Genomic DNA, 21,631 nt, shown 5'->3' on the forward strand with positions numbered 1-21,631 from the left:
GAAAATCATGTCCTGGATCAGGTGCCTTTAGTCTCTAGGCTGTCATCATTGCTTCTCAGTCCTCTGGAGAGGTCCCTGACAGTAAATTTCCCTAGTGCAATTCATCTTTTGATTTCCTGACGGCTGGTGCCAAAAGTGTTGATTGTGGAGCCAAACAAATTGTTAACTTCAATCTCTTCTTCATCTATCATGGTGCTGCCAATTGGCCCAGTGGTATCTTTGTATTCTTGATACTGAGCTTCAATCCATATTGAAAACTATAATCCTTGACCTTCTGCAGCAAGTGCTTCAGGTCCTCTTTAGTTTTAGCAAGTAAAATTGTGTCATCTGTATAATGTAGGTTGTTGATGAGTCTCCTTCAATCTTGATGCCATATTCCTCCTAATAAAGGCTGTTGTTGTTGTTGTTTAATGCCGTCTAGCCTCTCAATTTATCTGTTCTGCATATAGATTGAAAAGGTATGGAGACAGGACACTTCCCTGATGCACTCCTTTCCTGATTTTGAACCATGCAAGTGTTTTCTTGTTCTGCTCTGAGGTTTCACATGAGCACAGTCAAGTGTTCTGGGATTCCCATTCTCCTCAATTTTAGCCACAATTTGTTGTGATCCACACAGTCAAATGTCTTTGCATAGTCAATGAAACACAATACAGATAGACATTCCTATGGTATTCTTTGCTTTCTGCCAGATCCATCTGACATTAGTGGTAATGTCTCTAGTGCCACAACCTCTTCTAAACCCAGCTTGTATTTCTTTGCCAACGTATTGTTCCACTCGTTTTTTTATAATCTTCAGCAGGATTTTGTGTGTGTGATATTGTTCGATAATTGCTACACTCTGTTGGGTCACCTTTTTTTTTTTAAAAAAAAAAAAAAGGGAATAAGTATGGATCTCTTTCAGTCAATTGTCCAGGTCATTGTTCTCCAGATATCCTGGCACAACCTGGTGAGCATGTACAGGGAAGTATATTTATTGAAATATGTCAGTTGGTATTCCATCAATTCCTGGGGCCTTATTTTTTGCCAAACACTTGAAGAGCAGCCTGCACTTCCTTCTTCATCACCATTAACTCTTGATCACATTTTATTTCTTGAAATTCCTCTATGTCAGCCAATTCTTTTTGGTAGTGACTCTGTACTCCTTCCGTCTTTTTTTAATGCTTCCTGGATCATTCAATATTCTGCCTATGGCATCCTTAAGTATTACAACTCATGGTTTGATTTTGTTCTCTAGTTCCTTAAGGTTAAGAAATGCTGAGTGGGTTTGGCCCTTTCAATTTTCGACTCCAGCTCTTTGCACATTTCATTGTGATACTTTGCTTTGTCTTCCCAAGCTGCCCTTTGAAATCTTCTATTCAGCTCCTTAATTTCTTCCCTTTGTTTTGGCTTATTGGCACTCTAGTGAAATATTCAGAGTCTCTTCTACATAATTTTGGTCTTTTCTTCTTTCTCTGGCTTTGTAATGACCTTTTTTGCAAGGTGGAGGAAAACTCTCAACAAGATGAATTAACACAGTGACTGTATTAATGAGCTCAGGCATTTCAGAGATGGTGAGACGGCACTAAATAGTTCATATATGATGTTTTTGAAGTTGCTATGAGTCATAGTTAACTCAGTGGCACTTAACAACAACAACTCATCAGGACTGTGACCACATCAAGAGGCTGGCACAGGATCAGTGTGGCCTGATGGCACCTCACAACATCCCATCCTAATCTTTTTTATCAGTATTGGATAAGAATTGGTCATATAAGACCACACCTTAAAGGATATCTGCATTATTACATTACTGCTATATTATAGCATTACATAAATGTCAAACCAAAGAATCAAAGCTAATTCGACATATGGTCTTAACCATCAAAGAGGACAAGAGCTGGACTAGTCTCAACATTAATTTCTCAATATCATAAAGACCCCTATGTGCAGAGGTCAGCCTGGGCTTTGTGGGGACAGTGACAGAAAAACCACTCCAGCAACAATGAATGAATAGAATTCCAAAATCTCTGTAGATGTTCATTGAAATAAAAAAAAATTTTTAAAAATTACATATTAAAAAAAAAAAACCACTCCAGTGCTGGCAGCACTCAATGACTGTACTAAGAACAGGAAGAACAAAAGTAACATAAAGTCCTATAAAAATAAAGACACAAAATAGCCACATGATGAGAATGAAAACTGCTCAGAGTTAATAGCTACACAAAGCCTTCACTGTCCTGGATCCTGGAGACAGAATCAGCCTAGATGACGTCTGACTGAGGCTCTGTGATCACAAGTTCTGGTAGGATAACCTTCGACTAAGGAAACCATGACAACAGGGCCATGAAGATGGTCCAGCTCAGGAGTAACCATGTCAAAGCCCAAGTACTGAGCATCACTGGGGACAGGCCTTATCTATGCTGTTATTTCGCGATCTTTCCCTGTCCTGCCTGCAACAGGTTCAGCACAGAAGAATAGCATTTGAGAAAGTTCTCAGATGTTCATTTTATTGACTCTCAAGTTTTCTTATCCTTTGATTAACCCACCAACCACAATTCACAGCAATTGTGTGTGTGTGTGTGTGTGTGTGTGTGTGTGTGTGTGTACCGTCAAATCAGATCTGACTGATATAGGGGGAGATTGTCTGATTGTCCCTCCTTCTCCAGCAGAGCATCTGGTGGATTCGAACAGCTCACCTCTGGGATTGCAGTGCAGCTTCTTGCCACTAGGCCACCAGAGCGCTCCAGTTCACAGCAATCTTTTAATTGTGATTTTTAATGGAAGTTCACAAAAAAGTTGGATTTTCATTCATTCATTCATTCTTGTCCATTTTCCTCCCTACCCTCTCAGTTCATTTTAAACATTCATTATTGTTGCATAATTTTCTTCTTCCCCCTCCCCAGGCCGTTTTGCTATGTACCTCTTATTCTAGACTGGTGTCATAATACCTAATACCTAGATAATACCTAATCTTATGTTCCTTTTATTTATTTTTATTTTCTTGTTTTGTGCCATCAAATTGGATCTGACTGGCACAGGAGGAGATTGCCCCTCCTTTTCCAGCAGAGCATCTGGTAGATTCAAACCACACACCTTCAGGATTGCAGCACAGCTTCTTTGCCACTAGGCCACCAGAGCTCCCCTAATCTTATATTCCTTTTAAACAGTTCTTTCCTTCATGTTCCAATGCAGTGTTCATTATTTATCCTCTCTTTTCTCAGTTCCCCCCCAATGCCATGTCAGTCTTGTTTTATAACTGTGGTGTTATGCAGTATTTGTCCTTTTGTGACTGAGATATTTCACTCAGCATAATGTCCTTCAGGGTCACCCATGTTGTGTAATATTTTATGAGTTCCTTGTTTTTCTAATGCTGCGTAGTAATCCATTGTGTGAATATACAATAGTTTTTCTATCCATTCATTTGTTGATGGGCACTTGGGTTGCTTCTATTTCTTTGCTATGGTGAATAATGCAGCAGTAAACATGGGCTTGCATATATCTCTTTGGGTGGCAGCTCTCGATTCTCTAGGGTATATTCCTAGTGGTGGAATTCCTGGGTCACATTATATATTTCCAACTTTCTGCGGAAGTGCCTGATTGTTTTCCATAGTGGTTGTACCATTTTACATTCTCACCAGCAGTGAATAAAAGTGCCAATCTCTCCACAACCCCATCAGCATTTGTTGTTTGCTGCCCTGTTGAACTTTGCTATATTGTAGCTGGTGTGAGATGGTATCTCATAGTTGTTTTGTCATGGCAAATTTTTGAAAAATCACATTAATATCTAGATTCTCATTTTCAGCATGGAGGGGTGAGAAGTAACGGTCAGAGCAACAGGAAGTTATGACAGGAATGGAGACTTTCCAGCCCCCACCTCCACTGAAACAGGAATATAGATTAGGGAAGGGTCACAGGTCATTGTGGGGAGGCAGTTGTCATGGGTGGGGTGGAACATCTTTCTGTTATGCTGATAGGAATGCAGAGTCCATTTGCAAAGAAGTCAGGAGTTCTAGGAATCACTATGTAGGGGTGAAGAAATCTTGTATCAGTCAATTACACACAAGGCCATTGTCCCATGCTATAGAAGAGATTTGGAATAGTCATTGGATTTTGAGTTAGTCACTGTTATGTGATTTCATGCCGACCAACCTACTACTACATACTCAGAATGTCCAAACACAAAGCATATAACCTAGTTGTGTCTCCTCTGCCTTAACTTCTCCCACATATCATATCCTCCAGAGTCTTACCTTTAGAAGTCAGCAGGGAGAATTCAAGAGTTCTGGGCACTGTAACCACATGGAAGAGAACAAAGACAAAATCTGGTCAGAGTCCACAGGAGGAAAATGAGATTAAAGAAGGAACCAGGAGGTAAGTGAGCTCCCACGTGGGCTCCTATTTAAACTTTCCCTGGGGTCTCAGGGATCACACACCTCCATCTTACTTGCAGCCTGAACATAATTGCCTCCTTCTCAACCTGTGTGAAGATGACTTTGAATTACTAGAGAAGAGGTAGGACCATGAAGTCCTAGAAGAATGGTTAGTTTTGTCCTCCTGAACCATAACTGCAGACCCAGGGCATGGTTAAGAAATAAAAATAAGTGACATGTAGGGTAAATGCAGACTAATTACCCATCTTGGAGGTCTGACTACAGCAGGGACCTTCCCCCCACCTCTGACCATAGGGATCTGATCCTCATCACCAGAATCATCAAGAGGAAATAGCTGTCCTTCCTGTTCATTTTATAAAGGTGTTAAGTGTTAGCACACAGTGCCCCAGACTGAAGAAATGTGGATGTGCACCTGGGAATTCAGATAAGGCAGAAAGCAGTCAAACGCCTAAAAGAGGCTTGAAATTCTTCAGTGGAGCAAGACAACTCTAACCCCATTCTTTTTTCTACCTGAACACCTTTCCCCCCAAATCTCAACTCCAGCCACCAGAGCTTCAGTGAGCATAGCTCCAAGGAGAACCAGGCCAACAATGATTCCCAAGATAGACGTGGCAAACTGAGAAAGGGATTCTGGAAAGGGAAGGGACAAGAACGTGAGGAGTCTTGATTGTGCCTAAGGTCCTAGAAGGGCTTCTACTTTCTCTTTGCCCTCCTCTTCCTTAACCCATCTCAGGGTGAGAGGCTCAGGCAGCCCCTCATGCTGCACATGACATATGTATTTCTGCTCCTCTCCAGAGAGCATCGTCACTGCTGCCCACTTCTGGAAGGTTCCATCCCCTGAAGGCTTGGTCTCCACAAGTTGTGTGTCCTGGATCAGGTCCTTCCCATCCTGTTGCCAGGTCAGGATGATTTCCACAGAGTAGAAGCCCAGGGCCCAGCACTTCAGTGTGACCTCATGTTCAGAGATAAGGTGGTGTGCCACATGTGTCTTTGGTGCTTCTGAGGGAGTGAGTTAGAAAATTCAGTAACTTTCTATGGGCCACTTGAACAGGATGCATGTGAACATCCAGAGAATGGGCAAGATAACGTTTGAGGAGGGAAGAAATGTAAAACCTAAATACCAGCCTGGACCAGGAAGGAGAATGAGATAATCTCCCACTCTTTAGAAATTTCTAGACTCAAGGTAAGGCAGTCCAGGATGGGAGGCTTCAAGTGTCTCAGAAGTACTTCTTTACCAGAGCTCTCTAGTCCTGATAAGGGTGGAGACTGTAACATTGAAAGGCTGGAAGACCTCTAAAGATTTTGGGTCTGAAACAGGGGCCAAGGCCAGAGAGAGAAATCCATCATGGTTACTAAGGGCACATGCAGAATCAACGAAAACTGACGGCTGGGTTTTTTTTTTTTCTGAAGGGAGCTGGTGGTTTAGTGTTATAGGAGTCGTGCTGCCAAACTCAAGGCAAGAAGCTGCCCGTTGAGAGAAAAATGGGCTCAAGGCAAGAAGCTGCCCGTTGAGAGAAAAATGGGCCGTTTTCTTCTCGGCAATTTATTGCCTCTGAAAATTCGCTGGATGATTATTGGCTCCTAATTAACAGTACATAACAACAAGAAATTATTTCGGGGCCTGTGTCCTCCATATCCTTAGACTGGATCGTTTTGTAATCTCAGAGAGCAGATCAAGCTCTATCTATCTAGCACAGGTGCTGGAAGCAGGGCCAACTCATCAACTCTCTCCCTGACCCATTAGGGACGGAGTGGAGAAAGAGTTTTGGCATTGATGAAAGGAGTTGTGCTGCTAATCCAAATCTATGCAGTTCAAATCCAAGCAGGCTCTGAAAACCCACTAGAGGGTCAGCTATGAGTTGAATGGCAGTGAGAAGGATTTGTGGCGTTATTTTGTGGGACACTAGCTGAAGACACAGTCCCTACCTAGGGAAGTTCTCCAAGGTCCCATCTGAGCGCTGCAGTGTTTCCTTCCCGTTCTCCAGGTACCTGCGGAGCCGGTCCAAGCACTCACCCTCCAGAAAGACTCTGAACCTGGCTGCATACTGGGTAGCCTCAAAATTCTGCTTAGAAATCTGAGCAACTGTGTCCGACGCCATCCAGGAGCGTAAATCTTCATTCAGGGATGTGTAATCCACACCATCGTGCTGATGATACATACCCACGGGAGAGGCCCCCCTCCAGCCCCAAGTCACAGCCAGCCATACATTCCCTGCAGCGTGTGCACTCCCCGCCCACAATGTCAGACACGTCTCTGCAGAAATCCCCGCCCCTGCCGCCAGCCCCGCCCGCATGGTCAGACACGCCCCCACAGGAATCCCCGCCCCCTGCTCGGCCCCCTCCCACATGCCAGACACGCCAGCCCTGTAGTGACTCAAAGGAGTCTGTTAGCGTCTAAAATGAAACCCACTCTTAGGGTGTCTGCTTCGCTCTTTCCACGTGGAAGAGCCTGGCAGATCTTGTAGCTTCAAGGTGAACTCTTGCCTGAAGTCTCAGGCCAACTCCAGCCCATTCCTGGGATGAGGGACACATACCCTGGGACGAGGGTCCCGTCACTTACTGGCCCCTGTCTGGTTGTAGTAGCTGGACAACACCCTCAGGCCTTTGTGGTCTGTTTGCGTGTTCACCTTCGAGATTCCTGTCCTCCCCCCAGTACTCAGGCCCCTCCTGCTCGAGCCCAGGGACTCGGCTCCATCCTTGGATCCTCCGCATCGCTGTAGAAGCGCATGATCTGTGTGTCATCTAAGATCTGTGTGTCCTCTACGTAGCCCACAACTCTGTATCAGGAATCACCACTCGGGGCGGGATACGGCGGTGCTGTTTCAGAGAGTGGGAGCCTGAGGGTGGGGCAGGACCAGGCGCTCGTGGACTGAGAAAGAGAAGGGGTGGGGACACAGGGCTGGGACATGGGGATTGGGAGGAGGGGGTGGGTCTGGGCCTCACTATCAGGGCCAGGCCCCCTGACAGCAGCAGGAAAAAGGTTCCATGCATCATGACCCAGGTCTGAGAAAATCTGAATGCTGGTGGATCAGAATCAGGAACTGTGGTGAAGGTGATGATTGGCTTATCAATAAACCGGAGAGCCAATGGGCGTTAAAACTGGTGCCACATAATTTGCACCCAGGTAGAAGGCGCTGACACTGATTGTGAGAGAGAAAAGTGAAATATCTTGAGTTCCCAACAGACTTCCTCATCCCTGCCCAGCAAGCAGAGTCTGGGACCCTGAAAAGCAACTTTTGAGACCTGCCACTTTGTTCTGACACTCCTATAAGAATCTTTAGTATTCCTTCAAGTGTTTGCCTCAGGAGATGCCAGTGTTTTTAAATTTTTTGGTTTCTAGATCTTTGTGCTCTTATCAATGTACAAAAGACATTAATGAAGACCTCCCTCGCCCCTAAAAAGAAAAAAAAGAGATCTTGTTTATATCTGTCAACATTGAACAAAACTAGATAAATTCCAGTTGCCATTTAGTGGACCTTTACTTATGGTTGGTTGGGTCCACGTGTGGTTTCCCGTTAAGACTGCCAGGCTTCCTCATTCTGAATCACCTCTGAATACACTCAACCTCCAGTCTTCGACTTTGCAGCATAGCTTGTTAACCATCTGTACCATCTAGGGACTGCAATGTATATGTGCCAAGTTAGAAATGAAAACCATTTAAAAAAGAATTAAAAATAATATCTATAACCGAAAAATAGAGTGTTGGTTTCTAGTGTGACATCACTCATTTCATTTCCTTATTTGTGTTATTTCCTTTTATTTGATTGTTGTTGTGACATGCTGTAGAGCTGCCTGTAACTCATAGTGATGCTATGTACAACAGCCCTAAAACCTGCTCTATCCTATGTCAATCTTATTGTCTCTGAGAAGGTTTTCCTCTCCTGTACTGTTCCTCCATCCTCCCAAGCATGATGTTCCTCTCCAAGGACTGAATCCTCCTTGCAACATGTCCAGAGTATGTTAGACAAAACTTCAGAACCCTTGCCTCCAAGGAGCATCCTGGCTTCACCCTCTCCAAGATGAACTTGTTTGTTCTCCTAGCAGTCTGTGATATTTTCAATATTCTTCTCCAGCACCACAGCTCAAAGGTATCAATTCTCCTTCTATCATCCCTAGTCATTGTCCAGCTTTCCGATGCACAGCAAGTAATTGCAAAAATCATGGCCTGGATCAGGTACACTTTTGTTCCCAGACTGACATCGTTCCTCTTCAGTACTTTAGAAAGGTCTCTGACAGCAGACTTCCCCAATGCAATTTGTCTTTTTATTTCCTGGCTGCTAGTACCAAGAGTGTTGATTGTGGAGCCAAGCAAACTAAAGCTGCTAACAATCTCAATCTCTTCATCATCCATCCTGATGCTGCCAATTGGCCCAGTGAGAATCTTTGTTTTCCTAATGTTGAGCTTTAATCCATATGGAAGGCTGCAGTCCTTGACCCTCTGCAGCAAGTGCTTCAGGTCCTCCTCAGTTTCAGCAAGCAGGGTTGTATCATCCGCATAACACAGACTATTGATGAGTTTACCTCCAATCATGATGCCACATTTCTCCTCATAGAGCCAGGATATTTGATTAGCTAGGGATTTATTAATTTCATTAAAACTCTCAAAGAATCAACTTCTAGTTTCATCAGTTATATTTTATATTCCATTGATTTCTGCCCTTTATTATTCCTTTCTTTTGGAGACTGAAGGTTTTGCTTGCTATTTCTTTTCTAACTGTCACGAGATACTTTTTAAAGTGTTCTTTCCCTTGATCTCTTTGTTGTTGGTTTCTAATTTTATAGCATTGTGATCTGAGAAATGGCTTTGTAATATTTTGATGCTTTTAAATTTATTAAGCTTTACCTTGTGATCTAACATATGATCTATTCAGTAGAACATTCCATGTGCACTGGAGAAGATTGTGTATATTGCGGTCCTGTCAGATATATGCCTATGAGATTCACTTGGTTAATTATATTTTTTTCGTTCTTCTGCAACTTTGTGGAGTTTCTTTCTAGTTCTTTGTCCTTCATCAAATGAGGCTTAGTTAATTCTCTTACTACTGTTATTGAAGGTGCTCTGGAATGTCTGCATTTCACTGATTATGCAAAGACATTTAACTGTGTGGATCACAACAAACTGTGGCTAACTCTGAGAAGAATGGGAATCCCAGAACAATTGATTGTGCTTATGTGAAACCTATACTTGGACCAAGAGGCAGTTGTCAGGACAGAGCAAGGAAACACTGCATGGTTCAAAATCAGGAAAGGTGTACACCAGGGATGCAGCCTATCTCCATACATTTCCAATCTATATGCAGAACAGATCATCTAGGAGGTTGGGTTCTATGAGGAGGAAGGTGTTATCAGGATTGGAGGAAGACTCATCAACAACCTGCATTATGCAGATGACACAGCCTCACTTGTGGAAACTGATAAGGACCTGAGGCATTTGCTTCAGAGGGTCAAGGATTGCTGCCTTCAATATGGGTTGAAGTTCATATCAAGAATACAAAGATTCTTGAAGGGAGCTCTCATGGCCTAGTAGTGGTAAGAAGCTGTGCTGCAGTCCTAAAATCAGAATAGAAAGACTAAGGAGTAGTATAAGGCAAGGGGAAAAGCTAGAGAAAAAAGAATACAGAAGAAAACAGAAGACAAACAGTAATTTAAAAAGCACCAGAGCTTCCTACTAGAAAATGAGAGGGGAAAAAAAAAAGAGAGACCTTGGAGCTGTGTGGACTGAGCACTTGATTGGTGCCTCTTGCCATTACTGTGGTGGATGAAGACAAGATGTTTGACCTGATACAGTGTTTCTGCCAGTAAAGCAGAAGATTGGATTTAGGATACCCAGTTAAGTTCAAGTTTCTGTTCATTTGAGTAGTGACTGAGATCACAATATATGGATGAAGGTTGGGGAAAGCCACTCCCCTGCTCTCTGGGAGGCTTGGAGGACAAAGGACGCCATCACACCTACCAACCACTGGTGTGGATACTACACTTGATCTTAGCCAAACGGTGAAGAAGTGATACTTGTGTGGTTACTGATAGCACACCAGGTCCCCATGATGTTCTGTTTATTTATTCTGTTTTCCTTCATTTGGCATTTGAAATACTTCTTTGTCTTTTTAAAATTTGCTCACTCATTCATTGCCATTGACTTGAATTGAACCAGTTCATAGCTGCCCTTGTAGTGGGTTTTTAGAAGGCTGAAAATTGCATAGGAAGAAACTACCCATTTTTCTCCCATGGAGCCATTGGTGGATCTGAACCACCAGAGAGATACTTCCTTTGGGTTAACAGTGCAGCTCCCTATAGACTAGGTCACATGAGCTCCCTTTTAAAACTCAAAGTTCCAGAATTATCATCCATATCTGTTACTTTTGTTTTCTGATACCTTTGGTGAAGAGAGTCTGAACTGCTGTTTACAGTGCCATCTTACCTGTGAAACCACTGGGTGGTTGTGAACCATCAATCTTTGGATTTGTTGTTGTTGTTGTTGTTATGTGTTGTTGAGTTGACCGCACCTTATAGTAACCGTATGAACAATGGTTCTATAAGTTGTCCTCTCTGAGCCAACATTACCATCTCCAACACACCTTACACCTTTGTTGTAGTCACTGTGTCAGTCCATCTCATCTAGGGTTGTCCTCTCTTGCGCTGACCCTCTCTACCTTTCTAAGCATGATGCCTTTTTCCAAAGACTGGTGCCTCCTGACAACATGTCCAAAATATATGAGATGAAGTTTCAGCAACCTTGTCTCTAAGGAGCACCCTGGTTGCATTTTCTCCAAGACAGATTTCTTTGTTCTTATGGCAGTCCATGGGATATTCAAAACTCTTTACCAATGATAAAATTCCCTACTTACTGAATATGGAAAATCTAAGGCTTCCATTTTTACTTTTGGCCTTGTCTCATCTGAAAACAAGGCAAAGCTTGGAAAGTTCTCAAAGTGGGAAACTTAACAGGATTATCTCTGCCATTAAGTTGGAAGGACTCTAAGTGATCAGATTTTCCATATGAAGGGGTGTCCTATATCTCAGATCAGTGTAGAGGTAGTTACATTCACATTAGTGTTGGTGAAATGGGGAAAATGGAGGCATAAACACATATTTCTGAGTTTCTACCACATATCGTCTCTTAGATGGATATGAAACATAAGTTCTCCCTAACCGCATGGTCTGAATATCCTCAGATATTTTTGTTGAAAGTAGACCAGATTGTACAACAAGAAAACAAACAGATATCCTCTCTGGAAGAATATATTAGCATCTGGGCTTTGAAAATTCTAACAAATCAATTTGTAAACAATGTGAGCACTTGACAGGAAAACAGAACAAAAACATTTGTTTACAAGAAAAAATATGCAGAAACAACAAGCAGTAGAGTCAGAAAACTCAGCAGAATAAAAAAGATAGAATGTAGCCAGCTATGTTTACTATCACTAAAAAAGTTTTGAAATATGTTTAGGTCACATAACAATTGAAAAATCTATATTGTTACATAAACAGGTATGTATGCATATATATAAAAAGGTACATGTGAATATGAGTGCTTATATGAGTGCATGTACAGGCATAGCTGTAGTACATACAGGTATACACATGTGAACTATAGTAATATTTATAATAAATCACATAAGAATAACAGTTATGGTTATTTCTGTGTTATAACCAAACACTTTGCAGGATTATTTTACTGGTTTTCTGGGTCTGTAGTCTTGTGGGACAACTCAGTCAACTGGCATAACACAGTCCACAAAGATAATATTCTACATGTTAGTTTGGAAATTGCATCTGGATTCTTAAAAGCTTACAAATAATCATTCAAGATAAAAATCTTGGTCTCTAATCCATGAGAACAAAGGAGAATGAAGGAAACCAAAGACTCAAAGGAAAAAAAAATCTGCCCCCCAAGATGAACAACCCAGATAAACCATAGTCTCATCTAGTCGGAGACCAAAAGATCATTTAGTCTGAGATCAAAATAACTAGGCCCTGGTACTGACCATTCTGACCAAGGACACAATAGAGGGCCTGGCTTAAAATGTGAGAAGCATGTAGAACAGAATTTAAATTTTCTAAAAATGGATGATTAATCAGATTAATAGAAACCATAGGAACGCTCAGAACTATCCCCCTATATTATTCTCTTAAGTTGGAACTAAAGACACTCCTGATTATCACTTCATTTAAAAAAAAACCACAAAAAAAGCCCCCACAGACTAGCTTATGAAATATCCATGAATAATCTAATTTCTTAAATAATCAACTATATGAGACCAAGGTCAACATTTATCCTAAAACAAAATGAAAAAGCAAGGAGGACCAGAGAAGACAGATTAATGGAAACAGAACAACAATAACAAAAAATAGAAGTACTGAATATGTTTACACATTGTGAAAATGTAGTGAGAGCCATGGAACAAGTGGTATTAAAAATTGTTAAATGGAAAAAATCCAACCCACTAATCCAAAAAACCCCCCTCCTGTTAAAGAAGAACCCAATAGTGTAAAACACAATGTATATGAACTTTATAATATAAGCAAACTAATATAAAAAAAGATTGAAGTTGTCAGAGACTTCATTCTATGTGAAGCCACAATCAACCTATGAAAACAATAAAGAAACCAAATTGAAAACAGATTAAAGTAATGGAAAACAATGTTTGCATTAAAATAAAATGCTAAATTAATTTCTAAGGAAAAAAAAGGGGAGCTCTGGTGGCCTAGTAGTAAAAGATTGCACTGTAATCCCAGAGGTACAAGGTTCAAATCAACCAGATGCTCTGCTGGAGAAGGAGGGGCAATCTCCTCCTGTACCAGTCAGCTCTCATTTGACGGTACACATAAAAAAATAATAAAGTAAGATTTTTTTTAAAAAAAGAAAAGGCAACTACAGCAAGCTCACAGACTTTTCAAATGAAGAATGTAATTATTTAAAAAAATTAAACAAGAATGTAATTATTACAAACTTTGTCATCTGATTGTTAAGGGTGATTTTTTTAATACTACAATATTTCTAGTAAATTCTGAAAAATGTGCAAGTCAAGATATTAGAATTTTTTATCGACAAAAATTTTTTTAAAATTATTATTAGACAAAAAAATTTTTAAAAAAGAAAAATTATAAATGTTCAAGAAAATTTGTAAATAACAAAATACATTTGTAAATGAAAATAGAATTATTAAAATTAAAATAACAATCATTTTTTCCAGACAAAACAAAATAATTTGATACATATAGGCCATTACTAATGAAAGTTCTAAATTATTTTGAATAGGAAGAAAGAGCTCATAATATATGAGATAAAGGAAAGAATAAATTTTAAAAGAGCAAATATATGGACAGACTTAAATGATCATTAAATATGTGAAAAATATAGAGGTCTGATGAGAGCATTTACTCTCTGAAGAGTAAATACTGTTAAATGAAATCTAAAGAGACTTTTCTTTTCCGCATAATAATGTTAAAGATACAAAGTTCTTTATATTCTGATAAAATTTTTCAAAATAAATTTCTCAATCAGTATGTGGATTTTTTGTTGCTGTTATGACATTTCAAGCTGATTGCTGAGTTACTCAGTAATTCAGACACTCTGAGGGAGCTGCACTACAATCTCAAAGGTACAATCTCAAATCTACTACAGAAAATCCCTCCAGCAGGTTTTTAGGGCCTGCAGGACATTTATTATCTTTCTCCTCTAGAATAGCTGGTGGAATGCACTACAATCTCAAATTCACCAACTGCTCTGTGGGAGAAGGATACACAACCTCTTCCAGTGCAATTTACTGCCTCTGAAAACCCGCTGGAGGGTCAGCTAATGGTCAGTTAAAACCTGACAGTACAACAAGAACCTTATAAAAAATAAATGTACAAATTCAATTTACAGTTTTAGTTATTGGATAGTTTTCTGCAATAAGAATATAATTCATAAGGGAGCTCTGGTGGGCTAGTGGCAAGAAGCTGCACTGTAATCCCGAAGGCGACTGGTTTGAATCCAACAGATGCTCTCCTGGAGAAGGAATAGCAACATCCTCCTGTGCCAGTTGGATCTGATTCAACAGTACAACAAAACGGTGCAAAACCCACAAAAAACCAGTACAACAATAACAAAGAATATACGTCACAGAGTAAGTGGAATCCAACTTTTTTTTCCAGGACCATGGACAGATCCAAGTATCTTGAGGTTTAAGGACTGACATTCTCAGGGGGAATTATGATTTTAAACAGTCTGTAATCACAATCTTGAACAATGTATACCTGTTTGATCTTAGGCAAGTTACTTCACTTCTTTTAATCTAATTTTCCTTGAACATTTTTTCTAGATTTTATTTTTTTTATTATGGATAATAATATAGTCCTTCTCATATTGTTGGGGTAAAAATGAAACAAAACAACCCATGCAGGTACTTACCATCATTTCTGGAATAGAGCAGAGACCTTTTAATTGTAGTCATTATGCCTGTGGTGGTTGGTTTTGTTTTCTATGACTGTCTTAAGGAATTTTGATTTCAATTCCATACAGGATTTCTCAAAATGTGGTGGATTAACACTTCTTTCTTCCCCACCCCTCCTCTTTCTCTTCTTGTGTACTGTCGAATCAGATCTGACTGGCACAGGAGGAGATTGCCCCTGCTTCTCCAGCAGAGCAACCATGTGACTCTGGGATAGCAGTGCAGCTTCTTGCCACTAGGCCACTAGAGCTTCCAGATCAGCACTTCTTTCATAAGGTTCACTGACGAGGTGAAAATACTTACAGTCCAGGAGAAATGTCATGGGAGTTCTCAATATGTTACACACAGGTTTCCTTTAATTCTGAGGTGGAATCAATGGCCTTAGTTTGTAAATGTTCTCTTGAGTTCTGGGACAGCTTCGTCTGATCTTTTGGGAAAAGAGTGATTCAGAATGAAGTTTGTGTGGTTGAGGCTGAAAGTTCAGAAAACTCAGGATTGAGAAGCAAAGGAAGAGTAATTACTTCAGCAGCAATAATAGATTATTTTAAGTTCAAGGTAGTTTTTAAAAGTTTGTTTGCTTTTGGTCAGTGGTATAGCTGCATTCTTAGTAATGAAATGTCTTACTGGGTTGTATTTCTTTAAAAGTCCTGGCAAGATTATATCCCTAACTACCACCATCTTAGCAGCAAAGAGGGAACAATGCTATGAGCAGAGCAGACACCAACAAGCTCATGAAAAGTTCCAGCTTTAAGTTTTTAAAAATTAAACTATAATGTTGAGAGACAAGTAGACATAGAATTCAGCATATATTTTGCATGTGTAGAATCTCATGTTTTAGCTTACTAGTTCCCTGGGAATAGTCAGTCTCTGGTAATGTTACATATATTATTTTTAAGAGATATGGTAAGCATTTGCCAGAAGTCCAGGCTGGACTTTAGAAGGGGTCATGGTACTAGGGATATTGTAGCTGATGTTAGATGGATCTTAGCTGAAAGCAGGAAATAGCAGAAGAATGTATATCTGTGTTTCATTGATTATGCAAAGGTGTTTGACTGTGTGGATCATAACAAACTGTGGCTGACTCTGAGAAGAATGGGAATCCCAGAACACTTGATCGTTCTAATGCGAAACCTATACTTGGACCAAAAGGCAGTTGTCAGAACAGAGCAAGGAAACACTGCATGGTTCAAAATTCGGAAAGGTGTAAGCAAGGGATATGTCCTATCTCCATACCTTTTCAACCTGTATGCAGAACAGATTATCCGAGAGGCTGGGCTCTACAAGGGGTCAGGATTGGTGGAAGATCTATTAACAATCTGCATTATGCATATGACATAACCCTGCTTGCTGAAACTGAGGAGGACCTAAAATGCTTGCTGCAGAGGGTCAAGGACTGCAGCCTTCAGTATGGGTTTAGGCTCAATGTCAAGAAGACAAAGATTCTCACCACTGGACCAATTGGCATCATCAGGATGGATGGTGAAGAGATTGAGATTGTTAACAACTTTAATCTGCTTGTCTCCAGTCAACACTCTTGGCACCCGTAGCCAGGAAATTAAAAAAAAAATATTGCGATGGGAAAGTCTGCTGTTAGGGACCTCGCCAGGGTACTGAAGAGCAATGGTGTCACTCTGGAGACTAAGGTGCATCTGATACAGGCTATGGTCTTTGCAATCAGTTGTTATGCATCAGAGAGTTGGACAATGACTAGGAAGGATACAAGGAAAATTGATGCCTTTGATGCCTTTGTGGTGCTGGAGAAGAGTATTGAATGTACCATTGCCACACCAACTCCAAGGGAGTCTGCATGACAAAATCACCCAATTGAGGCGAAAACTTCAAGGAAGTCAGCCTCTCGGAACGTGTGCTTTCTCCATGATTGTTCTTGGCCTTTCTGTAATTTCTCTTCTATTGTCTCTTTGTGTTTTCTATGTGGGACAGGGAAAAAAGGCTGTGTTCTTTACACAAAATGTTCCTACTAAAAGTTTGTTAGATGTTCCCAGAAAAAACTAAATGGAGGTGACGACTTTGATACACAAACATTACCTCCGGTTCTTTTAGCATTACTAAAACTTATCAAGAATAATATGGTTTTAAGAGAATTCATGGATGCATTATAACAAAAAGAATTAATGGTGGAAATCCTAGAGATGACCACTCCAGAGATTCCTAGATTTCTAGGGCTTATAAGAACTTCTTCAAAGGAAAAACCCAAACCCTTGCCCCTCACCATGAGAACACCAGGTGGAAGAATTGTTTATCTGTTAGGTAATGGTTGTTTGTGGCAGCCCCCTATTGGGAGAGGCCCTTACAGAATTCCAGAGCCTACAGATAAACCTCTTCCATATACTGGACAATATGATGAATTTAATGCAAAACACCCTGATGTTTTTGGGATATGTTTTTCAAAAAGTTTGAAAGTGACCAGAGGGAAGATGTTATGAAAGGTATAAGTGGTAAAATAAATCATGAAATATGAGATTGGAATGTGAATTTAGGCGATATTATGACCCAAAACATCTTTTGTATAAACCTAAACCCCCTTATTGAGATAGTGATCACCCCTGGAATAATGGAAAGTGTAAAAGTGTTGTCTGTTGAGTGGAAATAAATAATATTGTAAATTCAGCTAAAAATGTAAAATGTATCAGCTTAAATTTAAAATGTAACTTTTTTACTTTGTAACTTTGTAAACCAAGCAGGTTGAAGAACAGGTTTTAAAAAAAGGGGGAGCTCTGGTGGCCTAGTGGCAAGGAGCTGCAACTACAATCCCAGAGGCGCACGGGTTCGAATCCACCAGATGCTCTGCTGGGAAAAGGAGGGACAATCTCCTCCTGTACCAGTCAGATCTGATTTGACGGTACACGCACACAAAAATAAAAAAAAATGTTTAAGCGAAAAGCCATTGTCTACCAAGCTCCCTAATTACCAAAGAACCATGACCATAAAGAATAGCCTTTCATGCTCTCCAAGGAACCATGACCATAAAGAATAGCTGTGTGCAAGAAAATAATGTAAACTTTATTCTTACTTTTGTTGTTTTTCTGGCTGTTGATTAAGCCCTTAATTGTAAAAATGGAATATAAATGTATCATGCTAAATGTAATAAGCAGGAAAAGGGAAAGGAAAGGAAAGGGAAGGGAAAAGAAGGAAGAAAGAAGAAGGATAATTAGAATGACTTAGAATTAAAATCATCAAGATCACTTGACTGTTTGTCTTGTGTTCTTTCATCGTTCCTTCACCGAACTTCTACCCACCTTCGTGTTCCCTCTTCGAGACCCTAGACTTCAGGCTTACAAGCCCCTCCCGACTGGAGCAGCCCGCGGCATACCATGGAGTGCCAAGAAAACCAACAGATTCATCCTGGAGAGGGTTAAACCAGGCTGCTCCTTGGAGGCAAGGCTCCTGGGGCTTCATCTGACATACTTTGGACATGTTGTAAGGAGGGGCAAGTCCTTGGAGAGGGACATCATGCTTGGGAGGGTGGAGGGACGGTGCAAGAGGGGAAGACCCTCTATGAGGTGGATTGACTCAGTGACTGGGGTAATCGGGATGGGAGTGTCAGAGGCAGTGCAATTGGCACAGGATAGAGCAGGGTTTAGGGCTGTTGTACATAGGGTTGCTATGAGTCGCAAGCAACTCGACAGGACATAACAACAACAACATGGTAAGCATACAACTGATATGCTAAATTCTTTTGCAGAATGCTTATAACTTAAAAAAACACAACTCAGAGTCATTGCTGTTGAGTTGGAACCAACTTATAGTTGCCCTTCCATCAGGTCTTCCCTTCAGGACATTTGTCACCTTTCTCCTCTAGAGCAGCTGGTAGACTGGAACTGCCAGAAATGTGCTGTGCTGCTTTGGGTTTAGCAGAATAATGCTCTATATACTAGGACAGCAGGTCTCCTCACCTTCTAGTTGGTACTTTGAAATAGCCTGTGAATTAGACTTATTATAGTCATTGCTTGAAGACTGTGTCAGAATTTAGGATTTCAAAGATATGTTGGTTAAGCGTGCCACCTAGTGGAAAACTGGTTGACTGCAATCTGACTATCTAAATTTTGTTGTGTACCAACTCAAGAGTCAACCCATAGATGATCCTCCAGTGTGTTTTCAGAAGCAGATAATTGCATGGGAGATTGCAAGCTTTGTCCCACAGAGCAGCTAGTGGATTTGAACGATGTGCCTTTGGGATTGCAGCACAGAATCTTACCACTAGGACACCAGAGCACCCTCAAAACCAATGGTACTAAAGGAAGAAGTCAAGGCAGCACTGAATGCACTGGAAAAACAAAAGGCTCCAGTGCTTAATAGGATACCAATTGAGGTGTTTCAGCAAACAGGATGTGCTGTATGTGTCCACTCATATATGCCCACACAAATAAATGTGATCACTCAAAAAGAAATTTGGAAGAAATACGGCCAATTGACTGGAAGAGATCCGTATTTGTTTCCATTCCTAAAAAGAGTTCATCCAAAGGGCAAATACTGCATGGTGCCACTGTTGTAAAACAGGACTGACATTGGGTTTGGGGGGAGACTGAGAAAGATGGAATAAATAATGTATACTGCATTGAAACAGTTAAGGAAGAAAACTGTTTAAAAGGGATATGTGATTAGCTAGTATTGTCATTACAGGAGTCCAGAGTAAAGGCTGCATGGTGGAGTGGACCTGGGGGGAGGGATTGTAAAACAATGAAAGAATTTTTCTTTTACTTTTCCAAGAGGGCAGTGTATGGTGTGTGGGGGGAGGTTGGGAGGGAAGAAAAGTGCAACAATGAATTAATGGAAATCCAAAGTCTCTGTAAGTTTTCATTGAAATTAATAATAAGAAAATGAAAAAAAAAATTTAAAAAGCTAAAAAAAGAGTTCATCCAATTTGGTAATTGTCTAACAGTATCATTAATACCATAAATAAGTAAATTCTAGTCAGGGATTATTCAAATATGGCCTGAGCAAAACATTCCTGGAGACTGCCAGAAACCCAAGCTAGATGCAGTAGAGACTGTGGAATGAAGGGTATCACTGCTGATGTCATATGGATCCTGGGTAAAAGCAGAAAAAAACAGATGTTTACTTGTGTTTTACTGATTATGCAAAGGTACTGGACTGTGTGACTCATAAGAAATATTTATTATTTATTCTCAATAATTATTTAGAAGGGAATTTCAGCACACTGAGTTGTGTTTATGTGAAACCTATACAAAGACCAAGTAGAAGTGGTTCAAACAGAACAAGGGAATATTGCATGGTTTAAAATGAGGAGAGGTACTTGTTTTGGTAGCACATATACTGAACTTGGAATGATACAGAGAAGAGTAGCACGGCCCTTGTGCAAGGATGAGAAAAAAAATATCAGGAAAGATGTCTGTCAGGATTGTATCCTTTTTCTTCATCTATTTAACATGTGTGCTGAATAAATAATTAGAGAAGTTAGACTACATGAAGGAGAGTGTGGCATCAACACCCTTTGCTTATAGAAAGTGAAGAAGATACTTTCTGAAGCTCTACAAGCCTTCAATATGGATAACATCTCAACATAAAAAAAAAAAGCCTTTTTTTTTCTGCTGGACCAATCAGGCAACATCATGATAGACTGAAAAAAGATTGAACTTGTCAAAGATATAATTTTACTTGGCTCTCCAGCTAACACTCTTCATTGGAGGAGCCAAGAAATAAAAAAACATGTTGCATTGGGAAAATTTGCTGTCAAGGGCCTCTTTCAGGTGCTAATATGCAAGGATGTCACATTAAAAAGCCAAGGTGTACATGAACCAAACCATGGTATTTTCAATTGCTCCTTATGCATGTGAAAGTTGGACAGTGACTAGGAAGACTGAGAAAGATTTGATGTCTTTGTATGTGGTGTTGCCAATGAGTTTTGACTATCTCATGGACTTCCAACAGAGAAAACAAATTTTTCTTGTAGCAACTGCAACCAGCGTACTACTTAAAGGTAATGCAACTTCATCTCACATACTTTGGGCATGTTGTCAGGAGGTACCAGTCCTTGGAAAAAGACATCGTACTTGGAAAAGTGGATAATCAGCAAAACGGCTAGACCCTCAATGAGATGGATTGACACTGTAACTACAGCAATGAGCTTGAGCAGGTGGAGATCATAAGAATGACACAAGAATGGGCAGGGCTTTGCTTGTTCTGTTGTATTTAGCATCCTTATGAGTTGAAGTTTCCTTAACAGCCCATAACAACAACATATTTTTGGAAACATAAAACACATAAGCACGTCATAAAAATTCACAAATGGACCGTTGTCCAGAATATTCCATTTGTCTTCTCTAAAGACAAATTGGTGTAGAAGTAACATCATTGTTTGACTTCCTCTAATTCCAGATGAAGGAAGAACAATCTTCATCAACAGCATTCACAGTCCAATGTCATGTTCTATGAGATCAGACATGCTGCCTGCTGCAATCCTCCAAAATGTTCTACTAATTCTGAACCCTCCCATGGTACATTCTGCTTCTCTGCTAGGTTCAATAATTTGTTTTAGTGGTCTACCAGAATTGACAATGCTTACAGTTATGGAATTTATGATAGAGTGAACAGGTTATTTCTTTGACCTTAGAGACTAGCAACCAGTTAAATGCTGCTGGTGGGGGGTGGGGAGGAGGTGCCAGATGATGCTGTTCCAGTCGTTTTTGGATAATTTTCAGTAAAATCTTGCTTGCATGTGAAATCAGTGAAATTGTTCTGTAGTTTCCACATTTGGTTGGGTCGCCTTTCTTTGGGATAGGAACAAATATCGATCTCTTTCAGTCTGTTGGCCAAGTGGTCGTTCTTCAGATTTCTTGGCACAACTTG

At 40.4% G+C, this 21,631-nt stretch overlaps 1 pseudogene across 1 annotated transcript in view; it reads right to left on the minus strand.

Moving 5' to 3' along the window:
- LOC102874252 overlaps positions 1–21,631 on the minus strand; it is an 87,613-nt pseudogene that overhangs the window by 42,230 nt on the left and 23,752 nt on the right. The window contains exons 6-7 of the transcript XR_438964.1: positions 7,314–7,411; positions 6,297–6,517 (exon numbers count right to left, since the gene is read on the minus strand). The product of XR_438964.1 is annotated as an uncharacterized LOC102874252 (transcript). The remainder of the gene's footprint in view (positions 1–6,296; positions 6,518–7,313; positions 7,412–21,631) is intronic.

Source organism: Elephantulus edwardii, unplaced genomic scaffold (genome assembly GCF_000299155.1).
Source record: "Elephantulus edwardii isolate Elephantulus edwardi_28Jun2011 unplaced genomic scaffold, EleEdw1.0 scaffold00184, whole genome shotgun sequence".
NCBI classification, from domain to species: domain Eukaryota; kingdom Metazoa; phylum Chordata; class Mammalia; order Macroscelidea; family Macroscelididae; genus Elephantulus; species Elephantulus edwardii.